This window comes from Vigna radiata, chromosome 8 (genome assembly GCF_000741045.1).
Source record: "Vigna radiata var. radiata cultivar VC1973A chromosome 8, Vradiata_ver6, whole genome shotgun sequence".
Classification (NCBI taxonomy): Eukaryota; Viridiplantae; Streptophyta; class Magnoliopsida; order Fabales; family Fabaceae; genus Vigna; species Vigna radiata.
In genome coordinates, this window is record NC_028358.1 from 6,505,375 (window position 1) to 6,518,894 (window position 13,520).

Sequence of the window (13,520 nt, forward strand, 5' to 3'; positions counted from 1 at the left end):
TTGTATTTTAATGTTAATTAAAAAACACACTTAATATATAAAAAATTCAATATAATTTGGTTAAAAAATTATATCTATTTATTTTTAAAGTTTGAAAAATAAAATATATCACATTTTTATAAAAATTCTAATTTCAAAATTTAAAGATAGAAAAATATTTAATTTATTAATAATTTAAAAAAGTAATTCATTGTTTATATTAGACACCTTTTTTCCATATACATGTCCTGAAATTGAGTGTGTGTGGCTTGTTAATTAAAGTAAACATTGCACTCTTTGAAGAGTTTAGTGTTGAAATGTGAGAAAAAAGTGTTATGCATTTATTATCGTTGAAAAAAAACATAAATATAAAAGTACAAAATATGTTTGATGTCTTTTTTCTTATTTTCCCAGTATGTCAAATAAATGCAATAAATGAAATTGTGTAAAAGTGAGTAATAATATATTTTTATTTAATTAATATTGATTTAAATAAACGATGTTTATCTATATCTATATAACGTTTCATAGTAAATTTATGTTGAATCAATTTTAGTATCCACTAAATCTATATACGATCCTTGATTTTAAATTATTTTAGATTTACAGTTGAAAGTAAAAATCCAACTTTAAAATCGATGTTAAAAAAATTTATAAATATTGAAACTATTTTATTTTAGAAGATGCATTTGAATTTGAATTTTTATAAAATTTCAAACCAGTCGTTTTAAAAGATATAGATTTAGATTTAGTTTCTATTCAATTTATTTTAATATATAATGTCGTGAATTATTTGTGCAATAGAGTATATCTAATTCTGTGGATGTAAACCCCTACCCAATAAGTTTTCATTGCATTTGAAGTTTATTTTAGAAATTAGAACATTTTTTAATGGATACTATAATAGAATAGGACTTGTAATTGGAAAATAGTCTAATCAAATTAAATACCCGATTTTGCAAGAGCGGGTTTAAAAATGGATGAAATTGATAGATACATGCTGATTCAATTAATGAATATTTTAAATTTTTTCAAATTTTAATTTTAAACATTATATATATATATATATATATATATATATATATATATATGTATGTATATTATTTAAGACATGAAGATATTGTTTCTAATTTTCCAATTAAGATTTGTGGTCATAAGAGAAAAGGAGGAAAGATTGAAAGTGAGAATTCCTCATCACCTTCTCCTTCTAGTTCATGTTCTTATTAGCATTCAATAGTGATGTGAGTATGTTATTCTATATGAAGAAGACTTATTAATGTTTGGTTATGTCCACAAGTTCGATTAATCAAATTAAGAAATGTTTTTCATACCAGGTGTGTAATCTATAATAAATTTTATTTTCTCATCATTGATAGAAGTAGTACTAATGTGACATATATAAGAATACGTTATTTAACTATCATTTCTCATATTAAACCATATATATGTTTGGAACCTTTGTGTGATGCTATGTCCATGAAATCTGTATATGTTCAACAAGTTTTGGAATTAGACATTCTTAATACTTAATCATATTTTTCAAAATATGAAGCATTTAAGAATAGATGTTAAGACATATATATTTAGACACATGTTTATATAATTTCTAAGAAGTCATCACAACCTCTAATGTTATAAAGTTAACAAGTTATCACAACCTCCAACCATAATAAATAATATAAAGTTAGTGGTATATTTAACAAGTTTTTAAATGTAAATAAATTTAAGTTTCTTTAAAATTAAACAGACATCATCTTATTTAATGGACATCTTGAGAAGAATCTTTATATTAGCAAAGACTAGACAATAAGCAAAATAAAATGTTTAAAAAGTCTCATAAATCATTGTCATATGACTTAGGTTTGGATATCTTATACTAAATCTTAAGATGATCAATTTAGAAATAAGAAGATCAAGAAGTGTTAAGCAATCAAAACCTTAATAGATGACTCCAATGTACTAGACATACAAGAACATCATTTATAAGTTTGAAATAGCAAACTCAAAAGCTTCAAAGAAGATCATAACACACAACAAGTTCTTTGAGTGATGTATGCTTATTTCAATGTGATTATTATGGTCAACATAGTTGCTTAGACAAAAACATGCTCTTTTACTCAACAAAAAGAATATAAATGTGGAGTGTGAGTGAAAAATTAAAAGTATCGCATAGCATTAGGTCATAAATGATAAGTGTGATAATTACTTATTATTCACACTTATTAAAACCTTTTATTTATCTTTTTATCATGTATTTTTGTGTTAAATTTCATGAAAAGATGCAAGAGACTTGTATTTAGGTGTTATAAAGTTAGATACTTACCTATTTTTGGGTTATTTGGCAGGAAATTGGAAGTTTGGAGCATGTCTTAGTGTGCTGCCAAAAGTGGCTCGCCTAGCAAGCTATCTTTACTCGCCCAGCGAGAGAATGGCAACATTAGCCCAATCAAAAGGCCTAACGAGTTGGAAAAAGCCATGTGTCTGAAAAGTGACCTCTCGCCTAGCGAGAGGATTTGGTAGCTCAGTGGAAATGCAAATTTTGGTGACCTTTTAAAGTGTTGAGAGTGGAAGAAAAGAATAATTTTGGACATAGGAATGCAGCTAAAGCTAAAGACACGGGTTGGGGCACTTTTAAGGTTAAAAACCTTTAGTTTCCTTCATCATATTCATCATTGAATCCATCATTTGTTCTAGAATGTATAGAAGTAGCTAAACTTCATTTCATTGGGGTTGGATGTAAAGTAACTAAACTCTTTGTAGTTCTTTCTATGCAATAGAATATCTTTCATATTCCTTGTGTTTTAATATATAAGGAATTAACATTTTCACATAACAATTTAGGACTTGTTTATAAGGTATTAGGGCTTGTTTACCTATGATGTGAATACTTGAATATGTTAGAGATATATTGCATGAATGAATGATTAGAGTTTAGGTCATGAAATCCAACCCCGATGATCCTTTACCCATATTACTTTAAAATCTTTATAACTAGTAACTTTACATGTTTTAAACTTATATTAATCAACCGGTGTTTATATTAATTGCTTAAACTAGTAAGTAAACATAATTATCTAGACAAACGCAAATCAATTAGGAGACGATATCTAAACTTACAATCTATGTTACTTGAATAATTTGGTGCACTTGCCAAAGAGTTAACAATAATGGATCTTTTGTGTCACCTATAAATAAAAAGTTATCATGCAGATAATGACTTGATAAAACAAATATAAAGAATTCATATATGTGTAAAAAAGTGTATGTTTTATTCTTTAATAGCTTGTAATGCTTAAGAAACACGATATGTTGATGACTTGGAAAAGAAAGAGCATAATTTATATACCTTTCACGTTTGTGTGAAGTTTAGCCTGTAGAAAATAAGAGTTTGTATTTTATATCCACTTGGTTGAATGTGAAACCCTGTAAAAACAATTATTTTATTCTATAAACTAAAAAAGCATTGTGTACTTAGTCTAAAGAGGCATTAGCTACTTAGTATAGAAATATGTATAGAAAGATGTTTTATGCTTAACTTAAGAAACATTGTTTACTTGTTACTAATTTTAAGGGAAGCTTAAGAGTTAACCTAAAGATATCTTTTGCACTTAGATAAGCCAAAAGTAACACTAAAAAATGTTAGATTTACATTCAATATGAGTAATAATTAGTGAGTAATCAAACCCTTTCATAACATGAAAAATCTCGAATATCCCACAGAGCAATATGTGGAAACGTAAATATATGTCTAATCCCCTAATTATGTATACTATATCCAGATGCATATACACTTGGGCATACATCAAACTCTCTACAACTGATATATAAGGAATCTTTTACATTTCCTAAATTTTCAAATTTCTTTTTAGGCATTGATTGAGACTAAACTTGTCTCTCTTAGCAACTGGAGTATCCCCATGTTTACATTCCTACATGTCAAACCTTTGAAGCACCTTTTCGACATAGCTCCTTTGTGATGATTCTAGAATACCTTAAGATCGAACTCAATGTATCTGAATTTCTAATACAAAGGAAGCATCACCAAGATCTTTCATTTCAAAATTTATAGATAGAAAATGTACTTACTCCCATTAAATTTATGACACATGTAATCATCAACAATATTCATCTCGAAACCAAATGAGAGAATCACTTGATGGAATTTGGGTACTATTAACGAGATGTCTATTTTAGCCCATAAATAGATTTTGTCAATTTGAAAACCATACTTTTTGGGTCTCCTGACATAAAGTTTTCTGGTCACACCATGTAAATCGTCTCATCAATGTTCCCATTGAGAGACATCGTCTTGACATCCTTTTGATGAAGCTCAAAATCATAATGTGCAACAAGAGTCGTGATTGTTCTAAAAGAGTCTTCTGATGAAATTGAAGAGAAAGTCTCTTTAAATTTAATCCTTTCCTCTTTTTTTAGCATAGTCATTCGCCATAAGATGAGCCTTATGCATGTTACATTACCTTTAGAATCTCTATTGGTCTTAAATATCCCTTTACAGCCAATGGGTTTTAAACCTTTTGGTAATGGAACAAGTTCTCAAACCTTATTGTCTTTCATGAACTTATTCTTCTTATTCATTATTTCTATCCATGTTTTTGGATTAGAATCTTGCATAGTTTGATAGAAGTTCATTGGATCATCTTTCATCATACAATTATTTTCCTCCATTTCTTGGAGAAATTCCATATAATCATCTAAAATTACCCTTCTTTTCTCTCTCATGGATCTCCACAAAGACGTTAGCTCGTGAAGCATAGGTTCTTGGGGATCTTGAGTTTGTTCTTCATAGCCAACCAAATTGTCTTAAGTGGGAGATTCAATAACAATATCTTGTAGAGGTTTTAAACTTGCTATATAAAAAAGCAAGTGGATGAATAACCAATAAAGTAGTTGCTCACCATTCAAGAGTTCAAATTATTTTCATTTGGCTTATAAGGCATTAATTCAACTGGACATCCCCATACACAAAAGTGTTTTAGACTAGGCTTTCGCCCAACCCAAAGCTCGTGAGGTGTTGTCGTAGTTGTCTTAGTTGACACTCTATTTAAAATTTAAGTTGAAGTCTTTAGTGCCTCTCCCCAAAGTGACTTTGTCAAGGTGGAATGAAAAATCATGTTTCTTAACGTATCCTAAAGAGTTTGGTTTCGTCTTTCAGCCACACAATTCATATTAGGTGAACCCGACATAATGTAGTGTGGAACGGTTCAACATTTCTCTATGAACTTGCAAAAGACCTTGGACGTTGTTCACCTGAACTATCATATTTTTCATAGTATTTACATAATGTCGTGTGGAACGATTATACTTGACACTTTTAACTTTTGTTGAGTTAATTCTCAACTTCGACCTTAAATTATTTGAATACGACCAAAGATTAAGAATTTTCATATATATGATATAAGTATGCATATGTAGAGTAATCATATATGAATGACATAAATTATTGTTGAGCATTCCATGAAGGTGTAGGGAATGGTCCACAAATGTTCGTATCCATCAATTCTAAGACATTTGTGACTTTTTATGTACATAATCTCGTTGTTTTGATCTGTTTATCTCTAACTTATTCAACATAAACATCAAAGTTATTGAAGTCAGTGACACCTAAGATCCCTTTTAACACAAGTCATTCGATTCTATTTTTATATATGTAACTTACACGTTTGTGTCATAATACTATTGAATTAACATCATTAATTTTATGTTTAGTATCTTGCAATTATAAATTTAAAGATTTACTATAAAAAATCATTTTATCAAATATATATATATATATATATATAGATTATCATAAGCTAAAAAGTGAATTAACTTCAATCGTATTTGAATCTAAAAACAATCTATATTTTTTAGAATCAATACATTTATCTTTTTAGAGTTTTTTAATAAAAAATGTACTTTTATCCATAAAGCTTGAAGTATTAAAAGAGTTTATATTACCTTAAAATACATTCTATAAATTAGTTATAGTCTTTCGAGTTTGTATATTTTTTTATTAAGAACCCTAAAAAAAGTATTGATTAAAAAAAATAAAAAACATGATAAATTTGTGAGTTAAAATATAGATTAAAAGATATTTTAACACTAAATATCTTAAGAAAAGTTAAATTAGATTATATATATCCTTGATTAGCACACCTGGCAGTATTATGATGAGATGTTTTGAATAAAATCATGTTCATTAACAAACTAGAAGCATAAGGAAGTTCCATTTGCCTATCTTTTTTCCAAAATATCTAGTTGACTCTGAAATTAAATAACATAACGGGTCCATTAAAATTAGGCGATTAGGTACTCTTTAATTACTTATTCTTCCTTATATATAAGTCCAAACACATCAAAATTCCAAACCTCTCTTGTTAGGTATATAAGAAAATCGGAAAGAGGGATCCAAAAATAATACTTATTTTCTGTTTGTAAAGAAAATCATACGAAAGAGAGAAAAAATTTAATAAATACAATTACAACAAATTTAAACAAAACTATTATATTTCAAAATATTTATGTTGCTTTATAAATATTATTATATTTTTTTTATCAAAAAAATAGTCAGTTTCTTTTCCTTTTTCCCTTTTTTCACAAACCATATGGTCCCTTCATTGAATTTATGGAACCACACAACATATATATGGAGGACTTCATTATTTGTTTTAGGTACCAACTTTTAAAAGTTTCAATCTTATCGAAAATCAAACTTAACCACTAAGCAATCTTTTTGGAGTTTGGCACTTTTTCATTTCCTTTGCTTTCGTTATATCATTACACGTACATTTGCCTCTCATACTTTTCTTCTTATATATCTATATTAAAATTTAAAATAAATAATATATATATATGATCAATATAAATCTATGTTCGACTTCTTTCTTTGTGTTTATACCTAATTATTTTATATTTCTTTTTAGGTTTAAACCATTTAGTTGTCTCTATTTTCGGGAGGTTTTTCCATTTTGATCCCGTCTTATTCGAATCCCCAATTGAGTCTCTATAAGTGCTAATTCCAATCAATTAAGCCCCTGTCGTTAAATTTAGTTAACGAGATTAACTTTTTTGCACAGTTGGAAGGATGACCTCTTAATTTCTGTAAACGTGGCCTATTTAGAGTTGAAACGTGACATGAATTAGAGTTGAAATTGATTGAAATTAGCACCTATGGGACTCAATTTCAATCATTTTCAACTCTAATCCATGCCACCTTTCAACTCTAAATAAGCCACGTTTATAGAAATTAACAGGTCATCCTCCTAGCTGTACAAAAAAGTTAATCTCGTTAATTAAATTTAACGACAGGGGCTTAATTGATTGGAATTAGCACTTATATCAATTGGGGATTCTAATAAGACGGGATCAAAATGAGAAAATCTCCCAAAAATATGGACAACTAAATGGTTTAAACCTTCTTTTTAATAATGCTACCAATATGAAATAGTCATTAGATTAATGATTGATTATCATTGAAAAAAAACTAACGTTCTACTTTTGTGTCTCACTTATCACGAGATTTGAACTTGAAAATTTGACTAATCGTTTCTCTTAAACTATAATATTTTTAAAACTTGTTGTGTCATATATTCTATATTATATATTTTATTTATTTTAATTTTTTTAACTTTCAATTTCTTATTTCTTTGAAATACAATTACCTACATTCATTAATTTTGATTTGAATTTTGAATCTTAATACATTCTACCAAATTAAATATATGTAATTTTTTCTTTTTACTTTAGAGTAAATATATTTTTCGTGATCATTAGAATTTAAGATATTATGATTTGAATTTTTTTTACCGTATTATTATAATCTCTCTATCTATCTATCACAAAAATAAAGAATTTAATTGTCTTAATTCGTGATTTTGACTTTTATACTAATTGTTTCATCGAACATCTATCACCAAGTCAAAAACTATGTTTAATAATCATGGTACTATTTTTTCACTTAATGTAACAATTCAAATATGCATTGATCCACTTTACCTATATCAAAGGATGATTGATGCACTATGCAACACAATATTAATCCTCAAATGGGTCAATTTTAAGCCAGAGACATTGAGAATTATTTCAATTCTTATGTTGTTGTGTTTATAAATGGTCAAATCATAAAATATGTTTATTTTCAATGTGTACCATAATATTTTTCTAATGTTGTAGAATTGTACCTTCCATTATTCAAAAGAAAATGTATACACTTTATACCTTTTCAGTGACATAACATTAAGGTGCTATTCAAAAGAAATTATTTCAAAATTCACTTTCGTTTATTTCTAAATTCACTCAAATAAACAATAAAAAAAATTATCCTCAAATTCACTCAATCACTCTCCTCCAATCACTTCCGATCATCCCAAGTGAACACACCCTTAGAGTGCTATTGAAATATTAACAAATATCCATGTATATGTTAAATAATATCTTATAAATGATATTTCAATCAACTAATTTACATCATAACAAAAGTACTACAATACAAAAATTGTAAATAAATCATGAAAATCAATTATTGATGTCCGATTTGGTTGTTAATCAAAACTCAATACTAATCAAAATTCACACTCATGTCATACATATAATTAATCATTGAAAATTACTTAACTTCTTTAGTTAAGTATGTAATTTGAAAAATCATGTGATAACATTGAAACTTTTGCTCGAACCAAATATTTATTAAAGAAATTATTCATGACATACAAAGTAATATTTATATTAACACAAGATCCATGCTTGACTTTTATTTGTCTAATTTTAATTAAATTTATCACTAGTGTAAAAAGTCTTTTACGATGTAAATTAATGACGACTAAAATCATCTATTGCTCCATTTTACAGTGACGATGAAAGTTGTAAATTGTCATTATATATGAAAGTTCAGTATAATGTAGTGTATGTTCATGTTCTTTCTTTTCCTTTCATGGATTGGATTTGACTATTGAGTAATAAAATTTCAATTACTCTAAATGAATGCTAAAATATTTTTTATATATTATTTAGTTAAGTTTTTTTCTAAATATTATTGCATAATTTTTTTATATTATATTTTAGTAAATATATAAAACAAATTATATGTGGAATAACTCATGCCAATTTCCAATTCTTTTATTTTTACAATTTTAAAATTAAAATTTTCTGCTTCATTCTTTCGTAATCAGTTTTTACTTGTATAAAAGATTATGAAAAAAATTATTTTTGTTAATAATAATTTCAAATTAATTATCACCATTATTTTTAATATTTTTTATTATTTAAAAAATTAATTTTGTTAAAATTTATTCAAATAACTTTTCTAGCATTTAAAATTAAGAAATCATTATAATAATAACAATTTCAAGCACGTAAAATAATAAAACTAACAATTTCGTCTCTAAACTTTAGTATACAACTAAATGACAAATTAATCTTTTTAAATGTTAAATTAATCCTTAAAAATATTTTTGTAATAATCATTTCTCGTATTTTTTTTCCTCTCTTATCATAAAGTGCAATATTAAGAAGGCCATTATTTCTTATATCCTATCATTTTATTCTTGCATCCCATCATTTCCAAAATTTATTTTATGGGAACGCAAATAAAATTTTCAGAATTTTTTTTCCGGAAGTAAAACATCTTCTCCTTTTAAGGAAAGTATTTTCCAGAAGTTTTTATAGAGTGAGAAAATAAATTTAATGAAGTGTAGGAACCAAGTGTCTATGAAGAAAAACCCTTTTTTTTTTAAATGGACTTGAGACAAACTTATTATCGAAAGGGTGTTTATCCCTCCACCTCCCCAATTCCATCTTCCACCTCCCCATTTTTTTTTAACTTTTCCTTAATTACAAAATTAATCTTTTTTATTTTTTACTTTTTTAACTCTCTTAATTAAGTAACCCTAATTTTTACTTTACTTTCTACTTCAGCTTTCATTTTCACAAACTTTCGAAGACAGCCCCACCTCTCCTTCCCTTCGCATTCTCACCCACGCTCCACCTTTCATTTTCTAAAAGTTTTTAACTTTTCCAGTCATTTTTTCCTCTGCTTTGTTAGCTTTTGGTGTGTGCGGCGGTTGTGTGCGGCGATCGAGTGATTGTGTGCGGTGATCGAGTGATTGTGTGCGGCGGTGCGGCACGGTGGTCATGGCTCTGTAGTTTCGTTTTTGCTTGCTAGTGTGTGCGGCGGTGCAGCGGCGACGGTGCGGCGTGATGTGTGCGGCGGTGCGGCGCGGTGGTGCGACGTGGTGGTTGTTGCTTCGTTTCGTTTCTGCCGTCTACGAGAGGTTAGTATTCGTTGCGCATCATTGTGTTGATTTCTTGGTTTGTAAATGTATGTGATTTAGGGTTTAAAATTGTATTGATTTTTGCTCTGTTTGTACGCGATTTTTGTTTTGCTTCGTTTCGTTTTGTGCTCTAATGTTTTTCTGATAGAGGTTTGTGTGTGCGTAGGAGAAAGAAGATAGACCTTAACTGATGTCGGACATCCATCGACGATATCGACATCCGTTTCACCACCACGCCTTTAACCACCATGCTGCAAACACGATCACGGAGAAAGAGAAGAAGAATTTTGTTAAGTTGCAACTTTCCTTCCACCACGCCAATGATTCTCACAGTGAAAGAAAAGAGAGCACAAAAAGAATTCGAAAAACCAACAATCAAACAAAAACAGAAACGAGAGAGAGCAGAACTTGAGAAAAAAAGTTAGGTATTTTACTGTAGGAGATTAGAATTAAAATTAATCTATAAATTAAATTTTACGTAAGGGTATAATAGGAATATAAATAAAAAATAAAAATATAAATGAAAAAAAAAGGATAAAAGTGGGATGGGAGGTGGAGGTCCAAAAAGGTGGAGGTGCAGGGATCAATGCCCTTATCGAAATGATCCAAATAAGATAGTAATGGGTTGGACGGAATTTCTATCTACACTTCCACAAGTAAGTTGAAAAGACATATCTGCCCTGGGTTGGACGGAATTTCTATCTACACTTCCATAATTAAGTTGAAAAGACATATCTGCCCTCATCTTCTTCTTTCATTTTTTTTACACGTCCACCTTCACTATAATAAATTTTTTAATAAATTTTTGGTTTAAATATCTTTTTAGTCTTTAAGTTGGGGGTTGAATTTTTGTTTTGTACCCGTTTTTAAAAATGAAGTTATTTGGTTCCTATGTTACAAATTTTGTAAGAATTCAGTCCCTTCCGTTAAATAGATAAGAACGACGTTAATTAACTGCACTTTTCTGACACTTTTCTTCTCTTTCCTCTGACACTTTTTTCTCTTGTTTTCTATTTCTCTCCCACTTTTTTCTCTTTCTTCCATCATTGACTTTTCCTCTCCCTTTTTATTTAATTGATTTTTGCATGAAGATTCACTAACAAATCTGACAGAACCTATACTTCTCATTTATTAATAACATACACTTAAAAGCAAAACATTAATCTCTTAGTAAGCTAGTGTTTCAGTCATTTATAAAACTTATTTTTAAAATCTAGTGTTTCACTTCTCTCTTATATATACACATATTAAGCAGTATTGATTAACACTCACATCAAATGTTGGTTGGTTATAATTCAAACATGATGAAGAAAGTTAATTGTGGTAGATATAAATAGTGGTGGTGAATTTGATGCAGTACCAGTATTTGCTATCATGGAGTCGAATGTCGATGGAGTCATGTGTCCCACCTGGGTTTCGGTTCCACCCACCAGTATTTGATCATTTTGTTCTATGTTTTGAAGGTGAAATTGGGCAAATGCCATGGAGACACAGCAAGAGTTGGAGTGGGCTGAAGCACAGAAAATCGTGTTAAGCGAAAACCTCGTTGCTACGGCTAAACAACAGCTTATGTTTCTTGCAGAGGTTGATAGAAATCGTGACCTTTATGATGATGGCTCACTTTTGCGTTAAGAATCCATAAATTTAGTATCTAAAATTTTTGTTTAATTAATTCTTAAAACAACTACACTATAATTATCTTAGTGTTTTTACTGTTAATTGACACGATCCATGAAAACATCTGATAAGCATATATTATTAATCTTGGTCGTCGGTTTTGAGATTCTCTCTTTCTCTCTATATATATAAAAAGAAAATGTTAATTAAAAATAGTTTTGAAGTTTTATTAGAAAGTCCTATAGTTTATAAAAAAAATATATTTTCATTTACTCATGGATTCTATTGTCTGTAAACCTTTTGACTTTTGTATAATTATTTTAAAATTTGTGATTATAGTAGTTTTTAATTAATTGACAGAATAGAATATTTATAGCTATTATGCTATAGATAACACTCTTGTTTTAATTATAAAATTATGAAATTGATGATTTAAATAATTGATGTTTTATCATTTTAATGGTTTAATATTTTTATAACTTTATATCAAAGTTAATTAGCTCTCGGTAATTTAAGGAACTATTTGATGTATTACTCGTGCTCTTACCAAGTTTTTCATGGGCATGTAATTAAAATCCTATGATGTATGTGCATGTTTCCTGTGTTATATATTCATTCACCTTTTATTTAAATAGATTGTGTTTTAATCGTTAGTGTTTGTGCATGTCTTTAGGTATAAATATTGTTGGCTTTCTTTACTGGCCAAACATACTGAGCCACTGTGACAGAAATCCCTTTTGTTGTGTTTCTTGATTGTGAATGGATTTGACACTGTCATAGGCTTAATCCGGTAAGCTTGAGTATGGAAGTCAAAATTATATATAAGTTTTCTTTTTATTTGTGAATTTGTTTTCTGAAAGAATTTTTGTATTTCTTGAATCACCCTTTTTATTAGGTTTGTTACATGTTCATGCAAAAATCAATTAAATAAAAAGGGAAAGGAAAAGTCAATTATGGAAGAGAGAGAAAAAAGTGGCAAGTAATTAATGAGGAGAGAAATAGAAAAGAGAGAGAAAAAAGTGTCACAGGAGAGAGAAGAAAAGTGACAGAAAAGTACAGTCAGTTAACGTCGTTCGTACTTATTTATCGTAATGACTGAATTCTTAAAAAATTCGTAACATAAGAACCAAATAACTTCATTTTTAATAACGGGTACAAAACAAAAATTCAACCCCCAATTTAGAGACTAAAAAGGTATTTAAACATAAATTTTTTTAATAAAATATAATTAAAAACATTTAAATTTATAGAAAAATATAACAGTTTTATATCATTAAAACACTTAAATTTAATTAGTCTTATAATAACCTAGCTTGGTATAAACAATAGTTACTTGTTTACATTTCTAGGATTTGAATACTAATAATGATGTGATTTTGAATCTAAAATTCATAGTATAAAGAATTCTTGTTTTAATTATTATACTTATCATATATATATATATGTTAGGATATTTATCCTATTTATCATGATTATATTGTGTGTAGGGTTACTCTTATTATCATGATTATATTGTGTCTAGGTTACTCTAATTATCATGATTATANTGTGTNTANGTTACTCTAATTATCATGATTATATTGTGTCTAGGTTACTCTAATTATCATGATTATATTGTGTTTAGGTTACTCTAATTATCATGTACTCTTGTATCAA